Source organism: Octopus sinensis, linkage group LG2 (assembly GCF_006345805.1).
Source record: "Octopus sinensis linkage group LG2, ASM634580v1, whole genome shotgun sequence".
Classification (NCBI taxonomy): Eukaryota; Metazoa; Mollusca; class Cephalopoda; order Octopoda; family Octopodidae; genus Octopus; species Octopus sinensis.
In genome coordinates, this window is record NC_042998.1 from 94,217,403 (window position 1) to 94,231,246 (window position 13,844).

The 13,844-nt window shown below is 35.1% G+C and overlaps 1 long non-coding RNA gene across 1 annotated transcript in view; it reads right to left on the bottom strand.

Annotated features, from left to right (window-relative positions):
* Window positions 1-285: 285 nt before the first annotated feature.
* LOC118762299 overlaps window positions 286-13,844 on the bottom strand; it is a 16,025-nt gene continuing 2,466 nt past the window's right edge. Inside the window, exons 2-3 of the long non-coding RNA XR_004998052.1 lie at window positions 6,303-6,309; window positions 286-296 (exon numbers count right to left, since the gene is read on the bottom strand). This is a non-coding gene — a long non-coding RNA (uncharacterized LOC118762299). The remainder of the gene's footprint in view (window positions 297-6,302; window positions 6,310-13,844) is intronic.

A 13,844-nucleotide genomic window follows, 5' to 3' on the forward strand; every position in this document is an offset into this window, starting at 1 on the left:
AACAGTTGTTACAGAATCCACACAAATAACATTGTAACTCTTCTCTATTCATTGCTAGGAAGTCATGCATTAGTTTTCTTCACATCAAACAGGTATTTTGCAATTATTTCTCCATTTATGTTGTGCCAGACCGAAGGACAAAACACTGCAGTAAAGAACAAATTAATTAGTAAGTATAGAAATATTAGAATAATTTGTGGTCTTCAAGCTCAAACAAATAATCATTTAAAATAGTGGTTCTCAACCATTTCTTATTCAGCACCACCCACTTTCACTAAATGGTGTTTTTCAGATGCCTTCATTGTATGTTTTGCAAGAAAAAGAAAATCAGCACAAAAACAGCAGGTTATTTTAATCAAAGAGAAATTAATTATCCATAGTAGTTAATTATCCGTATTTTCTTTTACTATCCCATCCAGTAGGTGTTGCTGTTTAGATATTTATACGGACAAGTGCTCTCTATAATAAATATTTGTGGAAATTCTTAGAAATGTTGACAACTTATAATTTCCTTATATTGGACCTGAAGGCAGTGAGCTGGCAGAAATGTTAGCACGCTGGGCGAAATGCTTAGGGTACTTTGTCTGTCTTCACATTCTGAGTTCAAATTCTGCTGAGATTGACTTTGCCTTTCAGGGTCAATAAATTAAGTACCAGTTGCATACTGAGATTAATCTAATTGACTGACCCTGCTCCCCAAAAATTTTGGGCTTTGTGCCAAGAGTAGAAATGAATATTTTTAAGGTGGCGCGCTGGCAGAAACGTTAGCACGCTGGGCAAAATGCTTAGCAGTATTTCATCTGTTTTGACGTTCTGAGTTCAAATTCCGCCGAGGTCTACTTTGACTTTCAGCCTTTCGGAGTCAATAAATTAAGTACCAGTTGCATACTGGGTCAATCTAATCAACTGACCCCACTCACCCAAAATTTCAGGCCTTGTGCCTAAAGTAGAAAAGAAATGTTAGCACACTGGACAAAATGCTGTGGCATTTTGCCTGTATTTAAGTGCTGAGTTCAAATTCTGCTAAGGTTGACTTTGCCTTTCATCCTTTCAGGGTTGATAAAATAAGTACCTGCCAAGCACTGGGGTTGATGTAACTGACTAGCCCCCAACCACCACCACCAAATTTCAAGTCTTGTGTCTATAGAAGAAAGAATTATAATTGACCTTGGTTAATCATCAGTCATGTTTCTGTTCAGGGATTCTGTTCAACACAATTTTCTATTCTTATTTCAATCTCAAATGCAATTTCTTATTTTAATTTATTTTGCTTATCCATTTATTTACTGTAAAAAATGTATATAAAACATTTATATTGCACCTAGTTTAAATATTTTATTTCTGAGAAAAATCACAGATCCTCTGAACATCAGTTTCTTCCATAGCATCATTCTGACAGTTGCCGTCTTGATTTGAGTTTGCAATCAATACTGTTACCCAACTTATCATCCACTGATTTAACGTATAAAAATATTGGAATTTTCTTCAGCCATTCCCTACATTATATTAAATTATATTAGCCTAAACAATGTAGGACATCTTGGGCAAGTATTTTCTACCATTGCCCTGAGCTGACTAATTGAATTTGATTGATGGAAATTGTGTGAAAGCTTGTTATACATATCTGTGTGCATGCATATATGTGCGTATGGATGTGTGTGTGTCATATGTCAACATGTGTTTGTGCCTTCGTGTCTATGTTTGTCACTCCTGCCCTTACCATTTGACAATCAATGTTGATTTGCTTACATCCCTGTAACATAGTAGTTCAGCAAAAGAGACTGATAAAATAAGTACCAGACTTAAGAAAAATTGTAAATATTGGGATTGATTTGTTCAGGTAAAACCCACCAACACAGTGCTCCAGCATGGCCATAGATCTATGAGTAAAACAAATAGAAGATAAAAGATGAAGACTCTAACATACATAGTAAAATCACAAAAGATGTGGTTCTTAGACTGAAACATCAGATTTCTTCATCTACTGAACCATGACAATTAACTGACATTCCATCGTTTATGGCAATGAGGGTTCATGTTGATTCAATCAATGGAACAACCTGTTCATGAAATCAATGTGCAAGGGACTGAGCATTCCGCTGACACACATACTCTTAATGTAGTTCTCAGGAAGATTCAGTGTATCACAAGATGTGACAAAGCTGGCCCTTTGAAATACAGGTACTACTCATTTTTGCCAGTTGAGTGAACTGGAGCATCATTATTATCATCATCGTCATCGTCATCGTCATCGTCATCGTTTAATGTTCATTTTCCATGCTGGCATGGGATGAACGGTTTGACTGAGGACTGGCAAGCCAGGAGGCTTCACCAGCCTCCAATCTGATCTGGCAAGGTTTCTACAGCTGGATGCCCTTCCTAACACCAACCACTCTGAGAGTGTAGTGGGTGCGTTTTATGTGCCACCGGCACAGGAACCAATCAGGCAGTACTGGCATCAACCACGTTCAGATGATGCTTTTTATGTGCCACCAACACAGGAGCCAGACAGGGGGTACTGGCATCGACCACATTCAGAAGGTACTTTTTATGTGTCACTGGCACAAGAGCCAGTCCAGTAGCACTGGCATCGACCACGTCCGGATGGTGCTTTTTACATGCCACCGACATGAGAAGTCAGTCAGGCAGTACTGGGATTAATTCACGCTTTAATAGTGCTTCTTACGTGCCACCGGCATGGGTGCCAATCAGGTGGCACTAGCATCGGCCACAACTACGATTTGCATTTTGATTTCAATTTTGATTTTACTTGACACAATATGTCTTCTCAAGCCCAGCGTATCGCCCAATGATTCAAGGGTAGTTTTAAATGGGCTAACATGAACTAGAGTGTCTCACCCGAGGACATGATGCACTGTTGGAAATCGAACACATGATCTTACAACCAAGAGTCAAATACCCTAACCACTAAGCCATGTGCTTTCATTTATGACAGTTAGTAAATCTGACAACATAGAATTGGTTGACTTTGAGACTGGGGTTGTACAGACTCTGAGCATTTGTAAATGTACTTTCTCTAATATCATCTGTTATATGAAGGACAGAGTTAAAACTGCCTGACATACCGTTGATTAAGAAAAATGGATTGTAATGTTTCTTGTTATGAATATGTATGTGTCCTCAAACACTTGTGAATGCACATATAGATATATGTGTATGTGTGTGTGTATGCACGTATGTGTGTGTCTGTGTATGTGTGTGAGGAGATCTGTTACTGACTACCTGTCAATATAATATATGTGTATGTACACTAACATGCTCATGCATGCACACACACATGTACACATGCACACATGGACACACATCAACACACACACTCACATGCACATACATATATATGTATATATGTGTGTGTGTGTGTGTGTATGTATGTATACATATAAATATATATATGTAGAGAGAGATATAGATACATATTTTGATCAAATGATTGTATATATATAAACGTATATGTATGTCTGTATGTATGTGTGTGCGTATATATATATATATTATATATATATATATATATATATATATATATATATATACATATATATATATATATATACATATATATGTACACACATACATATATATATAAATATATATGTGTGTGTGTGTGTATTATGCATACGCATATATATATATATATATATATATATATACATAAATATGTATATATATATGTGTTTGTATGTATATATGCATAATATATATATATATATATATATAAAGCAGATGTTAAATGATAATGATACATACATACATGAATGTGTGTAGATGTGTAGATGTGTGTGTATGTGTGTATGTGTGTATGTGTGTGTGTATGTGTGTGTGTATGTGTGTGTGTGTGTGTGTGTTTGTAGATGTGTGTATATGTAGACACATTTATTATTATTCTGTGTTTACTTGCAAATATTATGCTTGCTTAGAGGAACGTTCTGTCTGTATACCTAATCCATACTTGAACAGAATGAATAAATTGTGCATATGTACATACATACATACATATATATAAATATATATATACATATACAAAATATACATATATACATATACACATACATATGTATGTATATACATACATACATATACACATACATACGTACATACATGCAGACATATATGCATGCATACATACATACATGCATACATACATACATACATACATACATACATACATACATACATACATACATACATACATACATACATACATACATACATACATACATACATACATACATACTCTGTCTAAGCTGTTCTCTGAGTTACAGTCAATTTCTGAATCAATATTCTTGGCATAATATATTACAACTCATGCTTTTTGGTAGACACAGGTAAAATATTTCATCTTCCATGACATTTTAACATATCTAACTGGACAATCTCATCCCACTGGATTTTTCAGACAGTTATACCACTACCAGGTCTTATCCAGTGTTATTGCTGTTATTGTTTTTGAGGTTGTTTAGCCCCAAGCCACCTCTGAGTGAGCAAACCTATAATGAAAGTTATAATGTGTCCAGGATGATATCATATCTTCCTAGATACACATTTCCTTTATGCTTATTTAAGATGGCGGGGATGTGATTTGGGGAATATTTGGTTGCTATTTCTAACAAATCAGTTTACCACATAGAGGCATCCTCGTTGACCAATTTTGTTAGTACTCAGTTGGCATACTGGTTTATCTTTATGTCTATCACTGTGTTTACAACCTGTTATATATCATATATTATACACTAACATCGTGTTTATGTAATAAAGCACTGGAAGAGAATGACTCTCCCCAGAAAATATGCTTCAACACACGAATTCACATAAAGAATCTTGCAAACCATATACAAAAATTATATATATATATATATCAGCGTCGCCTTACTGGCACGTGAACAAAACATTCGAGCAAGGTCGTTGCCAGTGCCACTGGACTGGCTCTCATGCTAGTGGCACATAAAAGCACCCACTACACTCTTGGAGTGGTTAGCGTTAAGAGGTTAGCGTTAAGAGGTGTATCCAGCTGTAGAAACTCTGCCAGATCAGATTGGAGCCTGGCACAGCCATCTGGTTCGCCAGTCCTCAGTCAAATCGTCCAACCCATGATAGCATGGAAAGCAGACGTTAAAGGATGATGACGATGATGATGATTTATAACTCTGAAGCCTTTAAAATAGCAGCCACATCTCCCTCAAATAATATACCTGCTTCAATCCCATTTTTTATATTGTTCTAAAACGTGATCTCCTGACACCAACATGGCTCCAACAGCCAAGCTGGGAAACTGCAGGCCAGCCCAGCAAGCCAACTTGCTGAGAGAACTTGCAGAAGAAGTACTTGTATATGGCTGGTTGTCTTGTGTAAAGTAATTCTTTGTCGCTCAAGTTCATGCCAACCATAGTTCTTTGTCACCTGGCTTCACATTAACTGTTCACATCACCGAATGACCACACATGTTCCTTTGCTAATTTTGATAATCCACCTCATGGTAAAAACACGCAAAAAAAACCATGCACCATGCTTTAAATTGGTCATTTTATCAATGAACATTATTTCCCATTAGAAGTAATTATGGATCCATTATTTGTTTTCTTTTGTAGAACTAGAGAACAGTATTTTGATTTCAAATAGTACCGTTTAAAATTATATTTATTAAAATATTTTTTCCATTTGCTGCAGATGATTGACTTTATACACTCCTTCATAACAATACTTTAGCCTCTCAACACCAAACATAAAGCTTCCTCCACTTTTACTCTACTCCCACACAATCAAGGAGGCTTGTTTGTCGTGCAAGTTTCTTGTTCACCTCAGGCACATTGCTAAGTGGTTAGGGTATTCTACTCCCAATCATAAGGCCATGAGTTCAATTTTTGCCAACGTGTTGTGTCTTAAGCAAGACACTTTATTTCACATTGCCCCAGTCCATTCAGCTGTCAAAAATGAGTAGTACCTGTATTTCAAAGGGCCAGCCTTGTCATATTCTGTGTCTCGCTGAGAACAACATTTTTTTCATCAAAAATTAATTTCAAATAAATAAAATAGAGACAGTACAATTTTCATCAAACCATTCATTCTAGCCCTAATTTATTGAGCAAATTATTATGCTACCTTAGTATAGTTAAGATACCATAGCTGTTAAATATTAATCACCGAGCAGGCCCAACTCTCTATTATAAAAATTCAGAGACATGTTTTCGATAAACAGGCAAACAACATTAAGGATACTCATGTCTGTGGAGTGCTCAGCCACTTGCATGTTAATTTCTTGAGTAAGCTGTTCTTCTGATCGGTCCAACTAGAACACTCATTGTTTGTTAACCAATGGAGTATCAGTTAATGTTGACCTCACTAGTGTTGATGCCATGAAAAAAGTACCCTGTACACTCTGTAGAGCGGTTAGCATCAAGAAAGGCATCAAGCTGTAGAAACCATGATAAAGTAGAAGACTGGAGTATGGCAGTCCTCTGACTCATCGGAACCTGTCAAACCATCTAACCTGTGCCAGCATGGCAGATGGACTGTTAAATAATGATGATGATGATGATGATGATGACGATGATGACGACGACGACGACGACGATGATGATGATGAGGATTATGATGTGGATGACGATGCTGCTGCTGCTGCTGCTGATGATGATGATGATGACGACGACATCAATGACATCATTGATATATGTGTGTGCATATGTGCATATCTATGTGCATGTGCAATTGTGTGTGCGTGTGTTTTTGCATTTGTCTTTGCTCCTCACAACCTGTCAATCCACGTTTGTCTATTCACATCTCCAGAAGTTCATTGAAAAGCAACTGTTGAAATATGAACCAGACTTTTAAAAAGTAAGTTCTTAGATTGATTTGATTGCTTAAGTCCTTCAAGGTGGCACCCCAGCATGGCCACAGTCCAATAAACAAGTAAACAAGTAAAAGAATTTATTTACTTATTTATGGTTTAGACAGAAGAGGTGGGTCCCCCCACCACCACCAGGAACTTTTTTGAACTGAAGATAGGTAAAAATGGATGAAGAAACTGGTTGCCAGGTTCAAATGGCTGCAATAGCCCAAGTCCACCAAATTATTACAGATCTAGTTAAGTCAGAGGTGGGGAAACTTTTTAGTGCGGCAGGCAAAAATTTCCCAAAAAAAGTCTATGGGTGGACCACAAGTTCTAACTCTTATATCTGTGTAAATCTTGTACATATCTGTGTATTATTTGGTATAGATTAATAAAGATAAGTTTAACACATTGAATTAAGGCATAACATCTTCATTAATGCCGCCACTGAATTTAGGATGTATATATTACTTATACGGTATTCTATATTTTTCAGCTAGAGTGTAATTGGGTCTCAAGGGGGTTTGTAACCTAGCAATTTCCATTCAAATAGCAATTACTGGACAATTTCTGTTCAAGTCTAATTGTTTTAAGTCGTAGTGGAAATGTGACCTGTGTCACAAATAGGAATACAAATATTGTATAAATTTTAAAATTGAAAAATTTATTATATTTTGTACATATGAGTATATTGGCCTATGGGTGCAATAGAATGTGCTCACAGGCACAATTGCACCTGTGGGTAAGGGTTTCCCCACCCCTGAGTTAAGTGAACCTAATCTGAATCTAAATAACAATTTGGCGCAGCCTAACATTGAAACCTTACATAGCTTTGTCAAATGTTACTATTTTATGTCAGTGATTTAATCATTTTTGTTGAATTGACATAGTTATTCTCTGTAAAACAGTTATGCTACAAAGAATAAAGTTTTCTGATTTGACAAATGTCATGCATTTTTTTTTTTTTTTTTTTTTTTTGTAGGATTTCAGTGACAAGAATTTGGGTTGATGTTTAGCTTAGCATCAGAAATACACGTTAACCAACAAAGTGAAAATACTCAATCAAATAATTCATAAAGCTATTATGAATTATAATATTAATGAAGGATGACAATGAAATTTATTAAAATATCATTTTTATTTGATATGGAAGCATTCATGAAACTACGATAACTATGTAGTTGGTGAGAGAAAGCCATATTTGTTTATGAGAGAAACACAAAAGTTAAAAACTAAAAGTACTTTTTTAAAAAAATCAAAAATAATTAGCACAAAAAGAAAATGTATCAAAATGAAATTACAAAAAAGTAGTGAAACAAGCAAATATTCCAATTAATTATAATTTAATGATGGATTGAAATATCAACTTCAAATAAACCAATGAACATAAATATTAGTTCATTGAGTACCTTATATATTGATTTCAAATTTTGCCACAAGGCCAGCAATTTAGAGGAAGGGAGTAAATTAATTACATCAACCCCAGTGCTCAACTGGTACTCATTTTATGGATCTTGAAAGGATGAAAGGCAAAGTCGACTTCAGCCTGAATTTGAACTCAGAACATGAAGATGGGAGAAATGCCACTTAGCATTTTGTCTGGTGTGCTAATGATTCTGCCAGTTTACCACCTGATAAGTACCATATATATTATTGACCGTTATTGTAACAGAGAATTTTGAACTGAGGAAATAATAAGTTCTCATTGCACATCCAATATAGTTATGATGTCTTTGTTTTCCTTTATACCACTAGTTAGTCTAGTAGAGTCCCCAAATTCTGTTTCCAAGCCCAGCTCAGAGCTATACTCCTCCACTGCTCCATTTCCCCAAATACTTGGGAGACAATTGCCAAAGACTGCCCAAAGTGGTGGCATGTCATCAACAAAGTAACAAACTGGATGGAAAATAACAGATGTCGAGAGGCAGAGATCAAATGTCGAAGACACAAAGAGAAATTTGGAATTTCCCCAGCTCTTCTATATTGCTCTTGGTCTGAGCATTCACCTCAGGCACAAGCACCTTTCCCACCCAATAAGATGAAAACGCTCAATCACTAGCTACAGATCTACGACTTGGATACAAGTTAACGCCAATGACAAGTCTTGTAGAAAAACAAGATAATGAGTTGTGTCTGAGGAGAGTCATTCTCTTTTAGTGCCTTATTATTTAACACACTCACTGGTAAAGTTTCCTCTCATTTACCTATTTCTTATATCTAAAATCTTTGTTGCAGCTCGGATAATGGACAGAGTCAACAACTATTGAAAAGGCTGCATGACACAATGAAAATTTTAGGAAAAATAAATAAGTAAATGAGTGGAAACTTTACCAGTGAGTGTGTTGAATAATAAGGCACTAAAAGAGGATGATTCTGTCCATAATCTGTTGTGTCTCCCCAGACACAACAAAATATGCTTCAACACACGAACTCACATAAAGAATCTTGCAAACCAAATCCAAAAACGAAGATAATGAGTACTTAGAGGAAATTTACAAGCAGGAATAATGAGCTATTATCGATACCTAATTAAAATAATGTTTTCATCATTAGACAAAGATTCAAAATTAATTTTGGGTTTAAGGGTAAGTCCAAAATTTAACAAACATATCCTTTGTTTCCTGCATATAGGATAAAGACAGGATAGTCATGACTGGAATGTCTTTGACTATAAGTCCACTTGATGAGGGATGACCTGAGGCTAGAAAAGAACAGCAAATATTTTCATTCATTTCAATATTTCAGTTTTTATTAGTTAAATAAGAAACTGACCTGGATTTTATCCTGTCTCAACAAAACACTTTATCTTTTGTATCTTACAGTGTTTCAGTATCATATAGAATTTTACATTCACCTTTGCCCAGGAAGTCTTTTAATTCTCCCTGCATTAAATATTTTAACATTAACTTGACAATACTGTATTCACTCCAAACTTAATTATCTGATAAAGGCAAAGGCATATATATATATATATATATATATATATATATATATTATTTAAAATTTAATAAGGGTAGAAATTGATATTAGTCAATTAAAACCAGTGGCCCAGGATATTAAAAAAATCCGAAGATTAAAATATTTTTACATACAAAATTTAAAGGACTGACCTCTAAAAGTGGATGGTCAACATGCTAGATATAGACGTCAAATCGCTATTTTCCACAAAGAATATGTTCTCAAATAAAAACTCAGCAACAAACCAAAGCATTAAAAATAAGTCGTCAGTCCTTTATATATATATATATAAATATATATATGTATATATATTTATTTATTTATTTATTATCATTATCATCACCATTTAATGTCCACTTTCCATGCTGGCATGGTTTCTATAGCTCGATGCCCTCCATAAATCAAACCACTCCAAGAGTGTAACAGGTGCTTTTTACATGTCACTGGCATGGGTGCTTTTATGTGTCACCAGTACAGGTGAGAGATATAGGAATGGCTCAGGGAAGATGAGGGTCATGTTAGATATGTGAGGGCATTGGAAGAGATAGGGTATGAAAGACGTGTAAGGATTAAGTTCAACAAAGGGGAGAAAGCATGACTGGAGTAAGATAATGAGAAATGGAAGCAGTCCTGGAAGGGGAAGAAAGGGGAAAGTAAAGAAGAGTGGGGTGTAGTATGTGTCTGTTATGCTCTCATGTGATGATGATAGTTGGACAATATCAGAGATAAAAAAAGATGAGCGTAGGGAATGAGATACAGAGGAATCTTCGTAGGTACAAGCATTTACCAAGGTAGTTTTTGGATATCAATTCTGATGTGGTGGGCAAGTTTTCTCAAGCACAGCAAAGTGCCAGGTATTTCTGTCCTTTATCATTGTCTCCTTAAGGTTCAACACCTTGAGATTACTCCTCAATACTTTCTCCTGTGTCTTTCTGGGTTTCCCTCTTCCATAAGTTCCTCCCAGTTTAAGTGATTGGCTATTCTTTATACAACTGTCCTTGTCCATACACATCACATGACTGAACCGCTAGTTTTCTCCTTTGCACACTACATCTAATTCCTCTTATGCCTAACTTTCTTCTCAGTACACAAGCACTTAGTCATAAATGTACATTGATACTGCACAACAAATGGAACATACTAGCTTCATTCCTCTCTAGTCTTTACATGTTCTCTGCACTTAGGGCCCATGTCTCACAACCATATAGCATTACAGTTCATACATAAACATCATACAATCTTCCTTTCACTCAAAAAGAGAGAGAGACCTTTGCATTTCCCTCTGGAAACAGTTCCTCAACAATAGGATGAATTTGATGAGATAAAATCCTTAAATAGTTTTGGCTATTAATTCTGCCATGAAGGGAAACCATTGGGCCAGTGGATTTCCAAGATATAGCCCCCACAGATCATCACAGATCCTCCTCCATGTTTAGCAGTTGGAAGAAGGTAGTCTGGGTCAAATGCTTCTTTTGGATGTCTCCACATGTATACTTGACCAGTGGTCAGAAATAAGGTAAAGGATGACTCGTCTGAGAAAATACATTCTTCCACTGCTCTAGGGACCAATTCTGTAGGTTTTTACTTCACTCTAAATGCTTTGCAACGTTTGTTTTTGAAAGTAGTGGTTTTCTGATTGCAGCCCTCTCATTAAATCCAGCTTTGTGCAGCTCCCAGCAAACAGTTTTTGTGGAAACTGAGTTCATGAGGTGGTCATTAGGCTCTGCAGTAATTTTAGGAGCTATACCTTTGTGATCCTTTCTAACAATTCGCGTAAGAGTCTGACAGTCCCTATCTGAAAGTTTTGGTTTTCTTCAAGAGTTTTGTTTCGACAAGGAGGTTTTTCCCTTTTTCTTAAAGGCTGTCATTACTTTTGAGACAGTACTTCTAGAAAAACTGAACATTTCAGCTATTTTCATTACGCTAGTGCCTGCCATACAAGCACCAACAATTTGACCATTTTGAAAGTCCGATAGATCTGTCATTTTAATGAATTTTAATTACCTTTTTCTGATGATATCTGAAAAGAAACAACAATTTTAGCAAAACATATTAAGTAATGCTAATAATAAATCAAAAAACATAAAAATAAACAATCTTTTGACGGTTTTATAGATATTTCAAAATTATGATGCTATGATGCTAGGTGTTTACATTATTTTGTTTAATCCCTGTATATATATATATATATATATATATTTATACACACATACATACATACATACATACATACGCACACATATATATAGATACATACATGCATACACACACACACATATAGATATACATATATACACAAATATAAAATAGATATCTATATTTATATATCTTATCATCATCATTTAGTATCCCTTTTCTGTGCTGGCATGGGTTAGATGGTTTGACTGGAATTGATAAGCTAGAGAGCTGCACCAGGTTCCAGTCTGATTTGGCTTGGTTTTTACAGCTGGATGCTCTTCCCACCACCAACCACTCCAAGAATGTAGTGGGTGCCTTTTACATGTCACCAGCACGGGTGCCTTTTATGTGTCATATATATATATATAGATACACACATACACACACACACACACACACACACATATATATATATATATATATAGATAGAGAGAGAGAGAGAGAGAGAGAGAGACAGAGAGAGACAGAGAGAGACAGAGAGAGAGACAGAGGCAGAGACATACAGAGACAGACAGACAGATGAAGATATATGTTTTTCATTTGTATATATACATACCTATATATATATATATACATATGTGTGTGTGTGTGTGTGTGCGCGTGTGTGTGTACATTTATAAAACAATGTATTTATATATGTAAAGTCTATCTATCTATCAATATATATATAAACACATACATATATATACATATATATATATACACACACACTTCCATCCATCCATCCATCCATACATACATCCATCCATCCATCCATACATACATACATACATACATACATACATACATACAACATACATACATACATATATTAGCCTTTCCTTAATATAATTGATTAACTACAGCTTATCTCTTGTTCAAACCTTTACATTCAGAACGATCATGCTGTGTTGTTTAAAACACATTAACATTGCATGTTTAGTTATTTTGATCAGAAACCTCTTTAATGTAATTTGTTGTAAAATTACAGGTTTCCGCTTGAAGTTTCTATTTGTTTTGAATTGTTTTTTTTTCTTTCTTTCTTTCTTTAACCTTTTTGAATTGATTGATTGATTGAATAACCTTGAATGTTTGTATCTTTACAGGTTTTTGAATGCTTAAAGATACCAGAAACTAGTCATCCTTCTTTATAGTTAGTGATGTTTGTGGATAGCAAAATAAAATTACAATCACCTACACCAGTTTCATTATTTTATAACTGCAACCATTATTTAAAAAATAATAGCTTTGTGATTTTCTTTTTCTTCAAACACCATTTTTGTTGTATTTTGTTTTATTTGTAACTTGTGTAAATTGACATTTATTCATTTTCTGGAACTAGAGATATATTTGTAAGTGATTCTAACTTTTATGGAACTTAAGGCAATGTCCTTTTAGATTTTCTTTTTCTATAAACCTTCTAAACCTTTTTGATAATAACCCATTTGAGACCACTTCTGGTTCTATGATGCAAACTTTCTGCTTTGAAGTTTTCTAAACTAGAATATTCTTAGAAACGGACAAACCTTATAAATTCTTCATTATTTTCAAAATTGATTGTAAGAAATGTTGTGTACTTTTACACATATATAGTAATGATAAGTTAAAATGATAACGTTTTTTTTTTCTAAGAGATGGATTTGAGGAAAATTTTGTCTGGTGCATTGTAGTACTCAAGAAGGCCTGTCTACAACTGCAGAATTGATACCGGTACTGGTGCCATATACAAAGCACTTGTACTGGTGCCATATTAAAAGCAATGGTGCTGGTGCCACATAAAATGCACTTTGTACACTCTATGAAGCGGTTGGCATTAGGAAGTGCATCCAACCATACAAACCATGCCAGAACAGACACTGGAGCCTCATGTGGCCCCTAGCCTTACCAG